Genomic DNA, 16,900 nt, shown 5'->3' with positions numbered 1-16,900 from the left:
ATTTGTGTCGGGCCATATGTATACTACTCACTGGTTTGAGATGCTCCCCAAACAATTTGTTAAGTTCTTCAAAGGTTTTGTCCCGCCGGCTTTTCGGGTGCTAGTAAGTCCTTCATGAGCGCGTAAGTCTTTGGTTCGCAGCTGGTCAAAAGATGAGCCCTTCGCTTGTCGGCCGCTGCATCCCCCAGCCATTCTTTCGTAATGAAGCTTTGCTGCAGCCTCTCGACAAAATTGTCCCAGTCTTCCCCAATGCAGTACCGTTCCTCTGTGCTACCGGTGGCCATTCTCGTGTGTCGTGAATTCCCGTTTCTCGTCGCCAATGTAAAGTCCTTACTCTACAGTATGAAACCACACGAGGCACATTCTGGGGACAAGGTCACTCTGTGACCTTAACTCTTTAGTCACAGGATTCCAAAGGCGATGACCCTGCATGGGACCTCCCTTTTTATACCTGTGTAAGGAGTGTCTCCCACAAGTTCACCCCTTGTGGTCAAGATGTGTATCTAGGTTGAGTGTATACAGTAATTACAGTGGTGTTACATTGTGGTTACATACATGACAGTTAGTATGCAGGTACAGCCAGTGATCAGGAAGGGCAATTGAATCTTGGGCTTTATTGTGAAGGGGATGGAGTATAAAAGCAGGGAAGTCTTGCTACAGTTACACAAGTTATTGGTGAGACCACACCTGGAATACTGTGTACAGTTTTGGTTTCCATATTTAGGAAAGGATATACTTGCTATGGAGGCAGTTCAGAGAAGATTCACTAGGTTGATTTCAGAGATGAGGGGGTTGACTTATAAGGAAAGGTTGAGTGGATTGGAGCTCTACTCATTGGAATTCAGAAGAATGAGAGGTGATCTTATCAAAATGTATAAGATTATGAGGGGGCTTGACAAGGTGATGCAGAGAGGATGTTTCCACTGATAGGGGAGACTAGAACTAGGGGCCATAATCTTAGAATAAGTGGCCGTCCATTTAAAACTGAGATGAGGAATTTCGTCTCTCAGAGGGTTGTAAATTTGTGGATTTCACTGCCTCAGCGAGTTGTGGAAGCCGGGTCATTGAATAAATTTAAGACCGAGATAAGACAGTTTCTTAACCGATAAGGGAATAAGGGGTTATCGGGAGCAGGCAGGGAAGTGGACCTGAGTCCATGATTGGATTGGCCATGATTATATTAAATGGTGGAGCAGTCTCAAGGGGCCATATGGTTTAATCCTGCTCCTATTTCTTATGTTCTTATGTAATTACTCCAGGGATCTTTCAGAAGTTCAATATATTTCAGATTCTTTAATTTGATTTGACTTTAAAGTTATCTTACAGCTTCACCGAGATCCTAATGACCTAGGCTGGTCCTGGAACCGCCATCTCCTTAGATAGCAAAATCATCATAGACGTTTCCCAACCTCTCCTTCTTGGTTGTGGTAGATACCAGAGTTTACCCTTTATTAGCCAGCATTACCATCTGCACCGCCCGTGACACCATCAGTCTCTGGTAGTAACATGTACAGAGACTGACCAACAGGACGGCCGTAGATGCAACGGCCGGTGCCATCCTCCCTACTTCCCACCAGTTATATTGCATTCTTTCCACTCTGGCCCAGTTACTGGCAGAGTCCTTCAGTATTCTAGCCACCCATGTGGCTAGATTCACCTGTAATCTTCCCCTCATGATTGCTTGATGGGTCTGTTCAATGATTCCCTTCCCGGGGCTATATATAACTTCAACATTATTACTACAGTCCTATAGACCATGAGCTTGGCGGCAGTTTTGAGGGCCTGATCTTCAAACACTCTTTTCCTCAGGTGGCCGAAGGCTGCACTGGGGATGGTGTTGGATCTTGTCGTCAGTGCCTGCTCTTGTTGATAGGAGGCTCCCGAGATATAGGAAGTGGTCCACGTTGTCCAAGGTCGCGCCGTGGATCTTGAGGACTGGAGGGCAGTGCTATGTGGTGAGCACAGGCTGGTGGAGGATGTTTGTCTTTCTGATGTTTAGCGATGGCCCATGCTTTCGTACGCCTCAGTAAATACGTTGACTATGTCCTGGAGTTCAGCCTCTGTGTGTGCGCAGATGCAGGGGTCATCCACGTACTGTAGCTCACCGACAGAGGTTCGGTTGGTCTTGGTCCTGTCCTGGAGAAGGCGAAGGTTGAAGAGGTTCCCACTGGTTCTGTTTAGTTCCACTCCAGCAGGGAGCTTGTCGACTGTGAGGTGGAGCATGGCAGCGAGGAAGATTGAGAAGAGGGTTGGGGTGATGACACAGCCCTGTTTGACACTGGTCCGGATGTGGATTGGGTCTGTGATGGATCCGTTGGTAAGAATCATGGCCTGTATGTCATCGTGGAGCAGGCAGAGGATGGTGATGTACTTTTGGGGGCATCTGAAATGGAGGAGGATGCTCCATAGACCCTCACAGTTGACAGTGTCAAAGGTCTTTGTAAGGTCAAAGAAGGCCATGTAAAAGGGCTGCGCTGTTCCCTGCAATTTTACTGCAGCTGTCTGAAGACCAGAGTCTTTGAAGACCAGGCCCTCAAAACTACCAGCAAGCTCATGGTCTATAGGGCTGTAATAATACCCGCCCTACTGTATGGCTCAGAAACATGGACCATGCACAGTAGACACTTCAAGTCACTGGTGAAATACCTCCAACGATGCCTCCGCAAGGTTCTACAAATCCCCTGGGAGGACAGACACACCAACATTAGCATCCTCGACCAGGCCAATATCCCCAGCATTGAAGCACTGACCTCACTTGATCAGCTCCACTGGGCAGGCCACATAGTTCGCATGCCAGACACAAGACTCGCAAAGCAAGTGGTCTACTAGGAACTCCTTCATGGCAAACGAGCCAAAGGTGGGCAGTGGAAACATTACAAGGACACTCTCAAAGCCTCCCTGATAAAGTACAACATCCCCACTGACAACTGGGATTCCATGGCCAAAGACCGCCTTAAGTGGTGGAAGTGCATCCGGGAGGGCGCTGAGCACCTCGAGTCTCATTGCCGAGAGCATGCAGAAATCAAGCAAAAAGAGGTGGCAGCGGATAGAGCGTATGGCAAATCAGTCCCACCCACCCCTTCCCTCAACTACTATCTGTCCCACCTCTAGTTCTCGTATTGGACTGTACAGCCACCTAAGAACTCATGTTAAGAGTGGAAGCAAGTCTTCCTCGATTCAGAGGGATTGCCTATGATGAATAACTTCAAAAGCTTTAGGTGTTGGTGTTGTATTATTTGTCATATTTTGACTTAAAATTTGCCAACAATATAACAGACGAGACTAAGCTGATCTGAAATCAAAAATGTTTCCTTTCATCACTTATGATTTCTTAACATAAATATTGAAAGTAAAATCGACCTAAATGTAAATGAGGGCAGTGGGCGGCACTTTAGTAAGGTGGGCAAATTAACTGCGCAGATAGCAGTTAATGGATATGATGTAATTGGCAGCACAGAGACATGGCTCCAGGATGACCAAAGCTGGGAACTCAACATCCAGGGGTATTTAACATTTAGGAAAGATAGACAGAAAGGAAAAGGAGGTGGGGTGGTGTTGCTGGTTAAAGAGGAAATTAATGCATTAGTAAGGAAGGACATTGGCTTGGATGATGTCGAATCGGTATGGGTGGAGCTACGGAATACCAAAGGGCAGAAAACGCTGGTGGGAGTTGTGCACAGATCACCAAACAGTAGTAGTGAGATTGGGGACAGCATCAAACAAGAAATAAAGGATGTGTGCAATAAAGGTACAGCAGTTATCATGGGCAACTTTAATTTACATATAGATTGGGCTAGCCAAACTGGTAGCAATGCGGTGGAGGAGGATTTCCTGGAGTGTATTAGCGATGGTTTTCATGATCAATATGTCGAGGAACCAACCAGAGAACTGGCCATCCTAGACTGCTTGATGTATAATAAGAAGGGACTAATTAGCAATCTTGTTGTGCGAGGCCCTTTGGGGAAGAGTGACCATAATATGGTAGAATTCTTTATTAAGATGGAGAGTGACACAGTTAATTCAGAAACTAAGGTCCTGAACTTAAAGAAAGCTTACTTCGACGGCATGAGACATGAATTGGCTAAAATAGACTGGCAAAGGATACTTAAAGGCTTGATGGTGGATAGGCAATGGCAAATATGTATAGATCACATGGATGAACTTCAACAAGTGTACATCACTGTCTGGAGTAAAAACAAAACAGGGAAGGTGGCTCAACCGTGGCTAACAAGGGAAATTAAGGATAGTGTTAGATCCAAGGAAGAGGCATATAAATTGGCCAGAAAAAGCAGCAAACCTGAGGATGGAGAAATTTAGAATTCAGCAGAGGAGGACAAAGGGTTTAATTAGGAGCAGGGAAATAGAGTACGAGAGGAAGCTTGCCGGGAACATAAAAACTGACTGCAAAAGCTTCTATAGATATGTGAAGAGAAAAAGATTAGTGAAGTCAAACGTAGGTCCCTTGCAGTCGGACTCAGGTGAAATTATAATGGGGAACAAAGAAATAGCAGACCAATTGAACAAATACTTTGTTTCTGCCTTCACGAAGTAAGACACAAATAACCTTCCAGAGATACTAGGGGACCGAGGGTCTAGTGAGAAGGAGGATCTGAAGGATATCTTTATAAGTCGGAAAATTGTGTTGTGGAAATTGATGGGATTGAAGGCTGATAAATCCCCGTGGCTTGATTGTCTGCATCCCAGAGTACTTAAAGAAGTGGCCCTAGAAATAATGGATGCATTGGTGATCATTTTCCAACAGTCTATTGACTCTGGAGCAGTTCCTGTGGACTGGCGGGTAGCTAATGTAACACCACTTTTTTAAAAATGAGGGAGAGAGAAAACAGGTAATTATAGATCGGTTAGCCTGACGTCAGTAGTGGCGAAAATGTTGGAATCAATTATTAAGGATGAAATAGCAATGCATTTGCAGAGCAGTGACAGGATTGGTCCAAGTCAGCATGGATTATGAAAGGCAAATCATGCTTGACAAAACTTCAGGAATTTTTTGAGTATGTAACTAGTAGAGTCGACAAGGGGGAACCAGCGGATGTGGTGTATTTGGACTTTCAAAAGGCCTTTGACAAGGTCCCACATAAGAGATTGGTGTGCAAAATCAAAGCACATAGTATTGGGGGTAATGTAATGGCGTGCATAGAGAATTGGTTGGCAGACAGGAAGCCGAGAGTTGGGATAAATGGGTCCTTTTTGGAATGGGAGGCAGTAACTAGTGGAATGCTGCAGGGATCAGTGCTGGGACCCCAGCTCTTTACAATATATATTAATGATTTGGATGAAGGAATTGAGTGTAATATCTCCAAGTTTGCAGATGACACTAAACTGGGTGGCGGTGTGAGCTGTGAGGAGGATGCTAAGAGGCTGCACGGTGATTTGGACAGGTTAGGTGAATGGGCAAATGCATGGCAGATGCAGTATAATGTGGATAAATGTGAGGTTATCCACTTTGGTGGCAAAAACATGAAGGTAGAATATTATCTGAATGGTGGCAGATTAGGAAAAGGAGAGGTGCAACGGGACCTGGGAGTCATGGTTCATTAGTAATTGAAAGTTGGCATGAAGGTGCAGCAGGCAGTGAAGAAGGCAAATGGCATGTTGGCCTTCATAGCTAGGGGATTTGAGTATAGGAGCAATTGTACAGGTCCTTGGTGAGGCCTCACCTGGAATATTGTGTTCAGTTTTGGTCTCCTAATCTGCGGAAGGACATTCTTGCCAGAGAGGGAGTGCAGCGAAGGTTCACCAGACTGATTCCAGGCTTGGCTGGATTGACATATGAGGAGAGACTGGATCAACTGGGCCTTTATACACTGGCGTTTAGAAGGATGAGAGGGGATCTCATAGAAACATATAAGATTCTGACGGGACGGGACAGGTTAGATGTAGGAAGAATGTTCCCAATGTTGGGGAAGTCCACAACCAGGGGACACAGTCTTAGGATAAGGGGTAGGCAATTTAGGAATGAGATGAGGAGAAACTTCTTCACGTAGAGAGTTGTTAACCTGTGCAATTCCCTGCCACAAAGAGTTGTTGATGCCAGTTCATTGGATATATTCAAGAGGGACTTACGGCTAAAGGGATCAAAGGGGATGCAGAGAAAGCAGGAAAGGGGTCTGAGGTGAATGATCAGCCATGATGCACGCTCGAAGGGCCGAATGGCGTACTCCTGCACCTATTTTCTATGTTTTGATGTTTCTATGTTTAAGCATAGGGTGCAGGGGCGGAGCCGATCGGGCGCAGGGCCGGGGCCTGTTGCTGTGCTGAGTTTCTCGGTGGGCGATGCTCATCCCGTGCAAATCACAATCCCACACAAAAGCAAAATACTGTGGATGCTGCAATCTCGAATACAAACAGAAAATGCTGCAAATCTCAGCAGGTCAGGCAGCATCTGTGGAGAGAAAGCAGAGTTAAAGTTTCACGTCGATCACCTCAATCTGCATCTGTGTCCCAATGTGGACCAGCGAATAGTGGATACTTAATTACAAGAAGTACAAGGAAATCTCTTGTACATCATTTTGCATTAAAATTAATTATCCGTTCTGCTTAATTGTAAGTATTTGCATACTTCACAATTGATATATTATTCCACACCAAAATAAATGCCATTTTGGATTATCAACTGACCATCACTTACCCAAAATTTACTTCAAACAGTCACATAAGCACATTTGAAGGCAAGAACCCCAACTTACAAAGTCAGTCCACTGGCTCTCTGGCGCAGTTCACAGACACACTGTATCACATTCAACCCCCACCAACCCTTTCACTGAGAAACTCTCATCCCCCTTCTCATGCAGTTAAATGCAAGTGAAGTGCAGTTGGCCAAAGTGTCAATCCTAGCTTCTCATCGGTTTAACCAAAGCACAGTGAACAACTTCCACCAGTTTCTTGCCATCCGCATGTACTTTTTACTGCACACATTTCCCCCTCTCATGGACAGGAGTAAAAACATTTGAAAATAATGTTTGAGCGGAACACCATGTTGGCGATTTGGTCCACAGCCTTGGTGTCAGCATGCTTTTCTCATCCACCAAGTTCCCGAACTATCGACTTGTCTGTTCTCTCCATCTGATCCATCTGATCTGATGATTATTATCAGCATTTTTCGGTATTGTTGCAATTTGCAGTATGTGCGATGGTTCTCTTTTTGCAATTCTGAACGTGCTAAAGAAAATGGTATGTTTTAAAGGTGCAAAATATGAAAGCTTGCGAAATGTGCGGAGCCGAAAGGTTGAAATGAGTGAAGTAGAGGAGGGGAATGAAGAAGTGGACTTTGTGCCACGACTTGTGTTGAAAGCAGGAGTAAATGTGAAAGTTTTGCAGAACGTGATATGTTTCAAAAGTGTAAAATATGGAACGCTTCACGAATTTGCGTGTCATCCTTGCGCAGGGGCCATGCTAATCTTCTCTGTATCGTTCCAATTTTAGTATATGTGCTGCCGAAGCGAGCACGAATACAGAGTTAAGATGGAGTGTTATATAAAGCGCCGATAATCTCAACACCTTCAGATCATGGTCTCGTATTATTTCTCATATTTCGACTTAAAATTCGCCAACAATATCATAGACGAGACGCAGCTCATCTGAAATTAAAAATGTCTCCTTTCATCACTTATCATTTCTTAACAGAAATATTCAAAGCAAAATACACCGAAATGTAAATGAGGGCGGTGGGCGGGGTTTAACCGCGGCAATTCACACTCCCCTTGTCGAGCACTCAGGGGCAGTGCCTGCCTTTCCACACACATCGCTCTTGGCCTGGGCACTTCTCGCCCTCCCCCTCAGCACTCCTGGCCCCTTCTCCCCTCCACCTCAGCGCTCCTGCCCACTTCTCCCCTCCCCCTCAGCACTCCTGCCCACTTCTCCCCTCCCCCTCAGCGCTGCTACCTCCTTCTGCCATTGGTGCTGTGCCTTCAGCTCTCTGGGGCTGAAGCTGTGCAACACTGTTTGTAAACCTCCACCTTTCTCTTCCATTAAGGCCTCCTTCCAATTTACCTCTTTAACCATACTTTTGGCCACCTGTGCTAATATCTCCTTATGTCAAATCTTGTCTGATTGCTTTCCTCTGAAGCAGGACATTTTGCTATGCTAACGGCGCTATATCAATGCAAGTTGTTGTCTTCTACATTGTCAGGATCATTGAAATTAATGTTACTAATACTCCATATGGTATGTTGCCTCCCTGGTGCCAATGTAAAGGACAACACTCAGAGGGTGCACAACATTCTACAGGAGGGAGGGGAAGATCCAGATGTTGTGGTCAATGTCACAACCAATGACATAGGGAGGAGGAAGGTTGAGGTCATGCAGTCAGAGTTTAAGGAGCATTAAAGCGGCAGGCGACCGGACGCCCGGGGTCACACTTACAAACTGAACGGAGGTGCACGCAAATGGCATGTTAGCCTTCATAGCGAGAGGATATGAGTATAGGAGCAGCGAGGTCTTACTGCAGTTGCACAGTGCCTTGGTGAGGCTGCACATTGAATATTGTGTACAGTTTTGTCTCCTAATCTGAGGAAGGACATTCTTGCTATTGAGGGAGTGCAGCCAAGGTTCACCAGACTGATTCCTGGGATGGCAGGACTGACATATGAAGAAAGATTGGATCGACTAGGCTTATATTCACTGGAATGTAGAAGAATGAGAGAGGATTACAGAGAAACATGTAGAATTCTGATGGGATTGGACAGGTTAGATACAGGAAGAATGTTCCCGATGTTTGGGTTGTCCACAACCAGGGGTCACATTCTAAGGATAAGGGGTAAGCCATTTAGGACCGAGATGAGGAGAAACGTCTTCACTCAGAGAATTGTGAACCTGTGAAATTCTCTACCACAGAAAGATGTTGAGGCCAGTTCGTTAGATTTATTCAAAAGGGAGTTAGATGTGGCCCTTACAGTTAAAGCGATCAATAGGTATGGAGAGAAAGCAGGAATCGGGTACGGAAGTTGCATGGTCAGCCATGATCATATTGAATGATGGTGCCGGCTCGAAGGGCCGAATGGCCGACTCCTGCACCTATTTTCTATGTTTCTATGTTCCGCAAAGCAGTCACCCAATGTGCGTCTGTGTCCCAATGTCGACCAGCAAATACAGTTTACTGAATTGCAACAAGTACAAGTAAATCTCTTGTTCATCATTTTGCATTAACATTAATTATCCATTCTGGTTAACTATAAGCACTTGCATACTTCACAATTGATGTATTATTCACCTCCCAAAATAAGTGCCATTTTGGATTTTCAACTGACCATCACTGACCCAAAATTTACTTCAAACAGTCACATAAGCACATTTAAACGCCCAGAACCCCAACTTACAAAGTCAGTCCACTGGTTCTCTGGCGCAGTTCACAGACACACTGTATCCCATCCAACCCCCACCAACCCTTTCACTGAGAAACTCTCTTCTCCCCTTCTAATGCAGTTAAATGCAAGTGAAGTGCAGTTGGCCAAAGTGTCAATCCTAGCTTCTCATCATCTATTGCCCCCAAAGCACAGTTAACAGCTTCCGCCAGTTTCTTGCCATCCGCTTGTACTTTTTAGTGCACACATTTCCCCCTGTCATGGACAGGAGTAAAAACATTTGAAAATAATGTTTGAGCGGAACATCATGTTGGCGATTTGGTCCACAGCCTTGGTGTCAGCATGCTTTTCTCATCCACCAAGTTCCCGAAATATCGACTTGTCTGTTCTCTCCATCTGATCCATCTGATCTGATGATTATTATCAGCATTTTTCGTTATTGTTGCAATTTGCAGTATGTGCGATGGTTCTCTTTTTGCAATTCTGAACGTGCTAAAGAAAATGGTATGTTTTAAAGGTGCAAAATATGAAAGCTTGCGAAATGTGCGGAGCCGAAAGGTTGAAATGAGTGAAGTAGAGGAGGAGAATGAAGAAGTGGACTTTGTGCCACGACTTGTGTTGAAAGCAGGAGTAAATGTGAAAGTTTTGCAGAAGGTGATATGTTTTAAAAGTGTAAAATATGGAACGCTTCACGAATTTGCGTGTCATCCTTGCGCAGGGGCCATGCTAATCTTCTCTGTATCGTTCCAATTTTAGTATATGTGCTGCCGAAGCCAGCACGAATACAAAGCTAAGATGGAGTGTTATATAAAGCACCGATAATCTCAACACCTTCAGATCATGGTCTCGTATTATTTCTCATATTTCGACTTAAAATTCGCCAACAATATCATAGACGAGACGCAGCTCATCTGAAATTAAAAACGTCTCCTTTCATCACTTATCATTTCTTAACAGAAATATTCAAAGCAAAATACACCGAAATGTAAATGAGGGCGGTGGGCGGGGTTTATCCCCTGCAATTCACACTCCCCTTGTCGAGCACTCAGGGGCAGTGCCTGCCTTTCCACACACATCGCTCTTGACCTGGGCACTTCTCCCCCTCCCCCTCAGCACTCCTGGCCCCTTCTCCCCTCCACCTCAGCGCTCCTGCCCACTTCTCCCCTCCCCCTCAGCACTCCTGCCCACTTCTCCCCTCCCCCTCAGCGCTGCTATCTCCTTCTGCCATTGGCGCTGTGCCTTCAGCTCTCTGGGGCTGAAGCTGTGCAACACTGTTCGTAAACCTCCACTTTTCTCTTCCATTAAGGCCTCCTTACAATTTACCTCTTTAACCATACTTTTGGCTGCCTGTGCTAATATCTCCTTATGTCAAATCTTGTCTGATTGCTTTCCTCTGAAGCAGGACGTTTTGCTATGCTAACGGCGCTATATCAATGCAAGTTGTTGTCTTCTACATTGTCAGGATCATTGAAATTAATGTTACTAATACTCCATATGGTATGTTACCTCCCTGGTGCCAATGTAAAGGACAACACTCAGAGGGTGCACAACATTCTACAGGAGGGAGGGGAAGATCCAGATGTTGTGGTCAATGTCACAACCAATGACATAGGGAGGAGGAAGGTTGAGGTCATGCAGTCAGAGTTTAAGGAGCATTAAAGCGGCAGGCGACCGGACGCCCGGGGTCACACTTACAAACTGAACGGAGGTGCACGCAAATGGCATGTTGGCCTTCATAGCGAGAGGATATGAGTATAGGAGCAGCGAGGTCTTACTGCAGTTGCACAGTGCCTTGGTGAGGCCGCACATTGAATATTGTGTACAGTTTTGCCTCCTAATCTGAGGAAGGACATTCTTGCTATTGAGGGAGTGCAGCCAAGGTTCACCAGACTGATTCCTGGGATGGCAGGACTGACATATGAAGAAAGACTGGATCGACTAGGCTTATATTCACTGGAATGTAGAAGAATGAGAGAGGATTACAGAGAAACATGTAGAATTCTGATGGGATTGGACAGATTAGATACAGGAAGAATGTTCCTGATGTTGGGGTTGTCCAGAACCAGGGGTCACACTCTAAGGATAAGGGGTAAGCCATTTGGGACCGAGATGAGGAGAAACGTCTTCACTCAGAGAATTGTGAACCTGTGAAATTCTCTACCACTCTCTTCTCCCCTTCTAATGCAGAGAGACAGACTATTATCTGAATGGTGACAGATTAGGAAAAGGGCAGGCGCAAAGAGACCTGGGTGTCATGGTACATCAGTCATTGAAGGTTGGCATGCAGGTACAGCAGGCGGTTAAGAAAGCAAATGGCATGTTGGCCTTCATAGCGAGGGGATTTGAGTACAAGGGCAGGGAGGTGTTGCTACAATTGTACAGGGCCTTGGTGAGGCCACACCTGAAGTATTGTGTCCAGTTTTGGTCTCCTAACCTGAGGAAGGACATTCTTGCTATTGAGGGAGTGCAGCGAAGGTTCACCAGACTGATTCCCGGGATGGCGGGACTGACCTATCAAGAAAGATTGGATCAACTGGGCTTGTATTCACTGGAGTTCAGAAGAATGAGAGGGGACCTCATAGAAACGTTTAAAATTCTGACGGGGTTAGACAGGTTAGATGCAGGAAGAATGTTCCCAATGTTGGGGAAGTCCAGAACCAGGGGTCACAGTCTAAGGATAAGGGGGAAGCCATTTAGGACCGAGATGAGGAGGAATTTCTTCACCCAGAGAGTGGTGAACCTGTGGAATTCTCTACCACAGAAAGTTGTTGCGGCCAATTCACTAAATATATACAAAAATTAGTTAGATGAAGTCCTTACTACTAGGGGAATCAAGGGGTATGGTGAGAAAGCAGGAATGGGGTACTGAAGTTGCATGTTCAGCCATGAACTCACTGAATGGCGGTGCAGGCTAGAAGGGCCGAATGGCCTACTCCTGCACCTATTTTCTATGTTTCTATGTTTCTAAATGCAAGTGAAGTGCAGTTGGCCAAAGTGTCAATGCTAGCTTCTCATCATCTATTGCCCCCAAAGCACAGTTAAAAGCTTCCGCCAGTTTCTTGCCATCCGCTTGTACTTTTTAGTGCATACATTTCCCCCTGTCATGGACAGGAGTAAAAACATTTGAAAATAATGTTTGAGCGGAAGGCCATATTTGCTATTTGGTCCACAGCCTTGGTGTCAGCATGCTTTTCTCATCCACCAGGTTCTCGAAATATCGTCTTGTCTGTTCTCTCCATCTGATCCATTTGATCTGATGATTATTATCAGCATTTTTCGTTATTGTTGCAATTTGCAGTATGTGCGATGGTTTTCTTTTTGCAATTCTGAACGTGTTACAGAAAATGGTATGTTTTAAAGGTGCAAAATATGAAAGCTTGCGAAATGTGCGGAGCCGAAAGGTTGAAATGAGTGAAGTAGAGGAGGAGAATGAAGAAGTGGACTTTGTGCCACGACTTGTGTTGAAAGCAGGAGTAAATGTGAAAGTTTTGCAGAAGGTGATATGTTTTAAAAGTGTAAAATATGGTACGCTTCACGAATTTGCGTGTCATCCTTGCGCAGGGGCCATGCTAATCTTCTCTGTATCGTTCCAATTTTAGTATATGTGCTGCCGAAGCGAGCACGAATGCAAAGTTAAGATGGAGTGTTATATGAAGCGCCGATAATCTCAACACCTTCAGATCATGGTCTCGTATTATTTCTCATATTTCGACTTAAAATTCGCCAACAATATCATAGACGAGACGCAGCTCATCTGAAATTAAAAATGTCTCCTTTCATCACTTATCATTTCTTAACAGAAATATTTAAAGCAAAATACACCGAAATGTAAATGAGGGCGGTGGGCGGGGTTTAACCGCGGCAATTCACACTCCCCTTGTCGAGCACTCAGGGGCAGTGCCTGCCTTTCCACACACATCGCTCTTGGCCTGGGCACTTCTCCCCTCCCCCTCAGCGCTCCTGCCCCCTTCTCCCTTCCCCCTCAGCGCTGCTACCTCCTTCTGCCATTGGCGCTGTGCCTTCAGCTCTCTGGGGCTGAAGCTGTGCAACACTGTTCGTAAACCTCCACCTTTCTCTTCCATGAAGGCTTCCTTACAATTTACCTCTTTAACCATACTTTTGGCCACCTGTGCTAATATCTCCTTATTTCAAATCTTGTCTGATTGCTTTCCTCTGAAGCAGGACGTTTTACTCTGCTAACGGCGCTATATCAATGCAAGTTGTTGCCTTCTACATTGTCAGGATCATTGAAATTAATGTTACTAATACTCCATATGGTATGTTGCCTCCCTGGTGCCAATGTAAGGGACAACACTCAGAGGGTGCACAACATTCTACAGGAGGGAGGGGAAGATCCAGATGTTGTGGTCAATGTCACAACCAATGACATAGGGAGGAGGAAGGTTGAGGTCATGCAGTCAGAGTTTAAGGAGCATTAAAGCGGCAGGCGACCGGACGCCCGGGGTCACACTTACAAACTGAACGGAGGTGCACGCAAATGGCATGTTGGCCTTCATAGCGAGAGGATATGAGTATAGGAGCAGCGAGGTCTTACTGCAGTTGCACAGTGCCTTGGTGAGGCCGCACATTGAATATTGTGTACAGTTTTGCCTCCTAATCTGAGGAAGGACATTCTTGCTATTGAGGGAGTGCAGCCAAGGTTCACCAGACTGATTCCTGGGATGGCAGGACTGACATATGAAGAAAGACTGGATCGACTAGGCTTATATTCACTGGAATGTAGAAGAATGAGAGGGGATTATAGATAAACATGTAGAATTCTGATGGGATTGGACAGGTTAGATACAGGAAGAATGTTCCCGATGTTGGGGTTGTCCAGAACCAGGGGTCACATTCTAAGGATAAAGGGTAAGCCATTTAGGACCGAGATGAGGAGAAACGTCTTCACTCAGAGAATTGTGAACCTGTGAAATTCTCTACCACAGAAAGATGTTGAGGCCAGTTCGTTAGATTTATTCAAAAGGGAGTTAAATGTGGCCCTTACGGTTAAAGCGATCAATAGGTATGGAGAGAAAGCAGGAATCGGGTACGGAAGTTGCATGATCAGCCATGATCATATTGAATGATGGTGCCGGCTCGAAGGGTCGAATGGCCGACTCCTGCACCTATTTTCTATGTTTCTATGTTCCGCAAAGCAGTCACCCAATGTGCGTCTGTGTCCCAATGTAGACCAGCGAATACAGTTTACTGAATTGCAACAAGTACAAGTAAATCTCTTGTACATCATTTTGCATTAACATTAATTATCCATTCTGGTTGACTATAAGCACTTGCATACTTCACAATTGATATATTATTCACCTCCCAAAATAAGTGCCATTTTGGATTTTCAACTGACCATCACTGACCCAAAATTTGCTTCAAACAGTCACATAAGCACATTTTAACGCCCAGAACCCCAACTTACAAAGTCAGTCCACTGGCTCTCTGGCGCAGTTCACAGACACACTGTATCCCATCCAACCCCCACCAACCCTTTCACTGAGAAACTCTCTTCTCCCCTTCTAATGCAGTTAAATGCAAGTTAAGTGCAGTTGGCCAAAGTGTCAATCCTAGCTTCTCATCATCTATTGCCCCCAAAGCACAGTTAAAAGCTTCCGCCAGTTTCTTGCCATCCGCTTGTACTTTTTAGTGCACACATTTCCCCCTGTCATGGACAGGAGTAAAAACATTTGAAAATAATGTTTGAGCGGAACACCACGTTGGCGATTTGGTCCACAGCCTTGGTGTCAGCATGCTTTTCTCATCCACCAGGTTCCCGAAATATCGACTTGTCTGTTCTCGCCATCTGATCCATCTGATCTGATGATTATTATCAGCATTTTTCGTTATTGTTGCAATTTGCAGTATGTGCGATGGTTTTCTTTTTGTAATTCTGAACGTGTTACAGAAAATGGTATGTTTTAAAGGTGCAAAATATGAAAGCTTGCGAAATGTGCGGAGTCGAAAGGTTGAAATGAGTGAAGTAGAGGAGGAGAATGAAGAAGTGGACTTTGTGCCACGACTTGTGTTGAAAGCAGGAGTAAATGTGAAAGTTTTGCAGAAAGTGATATGTTTTAAAAGTGTAAAATATGGAACGCTTCACGAATTTGCGTGTCATCCTTGCGCAGGGGCCATGCTAATCTTCTCTGTATCGTTCCAATTTTAGTATATGTACTGCCGAAGCGAGCACGAATGCAAAGTTAAGATGGAGTGTTATATAAAGCGCCGATAATCTCAACACCTTCAGGTCATGGTCTCGTATTATTTCTCATCTTTCGACTTAAAATTCGCCAACAATATCATAGACGAGACGCAGCTCATCTGAAATTAAAAATGTCTCCTTTCATCACTTATCATTTCTTAACAGAAATATTTAAAGCAAAATACACCGAAATGTAAATGAGGGCGGTGGGCGGGGTTTAACCGCGGCAATTCACACTCCCCTTGTCGAGCACTCAGGGGCAGTGCCTGCCTTTCCACACACATCGCTCTTGGCCTGGGCACTTCTCCCCTCCCCCTCAGCGCTCCTGCCCCCTTCTCCCTTCCCCCTCAGCGCTGCTACCTCCTTCTGCCATTGGCGCTGTGCCTTCAGCTCTCTGGGGCTGAAGCTGTGCAACACTGTTCGTAAACCTCCACCTTTCTCTTCCATGAAGGCTTCCTTACAATTTACCTCTTTAACCATACTTTTGGCCACCTGTGCTAATATCTCCTTATTTCAAATCTTGTCTGATTGCTTTCCTCTGAAGCAGGACGTTTTACTCTGCTAACGGCGCTATATCAATGCAAGTTGTTGCCTTCTACATTGTCAGGATCATTGAAATTAATGTTACTAATACTCCATATGGTATGTTGCCTCCCTGGTGCCAATGTAAGGGACAACACTCAGAGGGTGCACAACATTCTACAGGAGGGAGGGGAAGATCCAGATGTTGTGGTCAATGTCACAACCAATGACATAGGGAGGAGGAAGGTTGAGGTCATGCAGTCAGAGTTTAAGGAGCATTAAAGCGGCAGGCGACCGGACGCCCGGGGTCACACTTACAAACTGAACGGAGGTGCACGCAAATGGCATGTTGGCCTTCATAGCGAGAGGATATGAGTATAGGAGCAGCGAGGTCTTACTGCAGTTGCACAGTGCCTTGGTGAGGCCGCACATTGAATATTGTGTACAGTTTTGCCTCCTAATCTGAGGAAGGACATTCTTGCTATTGAGGGAGTGCAGCCAAGGTTCACCAGACTGATTCCTGGGATGGCAGGACTGACATATGAAGAAAGACTGGATCGACTAGGCTTATATTCACTGGAATGTAGAAGAATGAGAGGGGATTATAGAGAAACATGTAGAATTCTGATGGGATTGGACAGGTTAGATACAGGAAGAATGTTCCCGATGTTGGGGTTGTCCAGAACCAGGGGTCACATTCTAAGGATAAAGGGTAAGCCATTTAGGACCGAGATGAGGAGAAACGTCTTCACTCAGAGAATTGTGAACCTGTGAAATTCTCTACCACAGAAAGATGTTGAGGCCAGTTCGTTAGATTTATTCAAAAGGGAGTTAAATGTGGCCCTTACGGTTA

The 16,900-nt window shown here is 45.2% G+C and overlaps 4 non-coding genes across 4 annotated transcripts; all 4 read right to left on the bottom strand.

Moving 5' to 3' along the window:
* Positions 1 to 7,360: 7,360 nt before the first annotated feature.
* LOC139270082 (U6 spliceosomal RNA) lies at positions 7,361 to 7,467 on the bottom strand. The gene has a single exon (XR_011594431.1). It is a non-coding gene; the product is annotated as a U6 spliceosomal RNA (small nuclear RNA).
* Positions 7,468 to 9,993: 2,526 nt separating this feature from the next.
* Positions 9,994 to 10,100, bottom strand: LOC139270086 (U6 spliceosomal RNA). The gene has a single exon (XR_011594434.1). It is a non-coding gene; the product is annotated as a U6 spliceosomal RNA (small nuclear RNA).
* A 2,736-nt stretch (positions 10,101 to 12,836) lies between these two features.
* LOC139270049 (U6 spliceosomal RNA) lies at positions 12,837 to 12,943 on the bottom strand. Its single transcript, XR_011594399.1, has one exon. It is a non-coding gene; the product is annotated as a U6 spliceosomal RNA (small nuclear RNA).
* A 2,463-nt stretch (positions 12,944 to 15,406) lies between these two features.
* On the bottom strand, positions 15,407 to 15,513 carry LOC139270089 (U6 spliceosomal RNA). Its single transcript, XR_011594437.1, has one exon. It is a non-coding gene; the product is annotated as a U6 spliceosomal RNA (small nuclear RNA).
* Between the last annotated feature and the right edge of the window lie 1,387 nt (positions 15,514 to 16,900).

The sequence above is a fragment of the Pristiophorus japonicus genome, chromosome 8 (genome assembly GCF_044704955.1).
Source record: "Pristiophorus japonicus isolate sPriJap1 chromosome 8, sPriJap1.hap1, whole genome shotgun sequence".
Classification (NCBI taxonomy): Eukaryota; Metazoa; Chordata; class Chondrichthyes; family Pristiophoridae; genus Pristiophorus; species Pristiophorus japonicus.
This window is presented reverse-complemented; position numbering and strand designations above follow the sequence as displayed.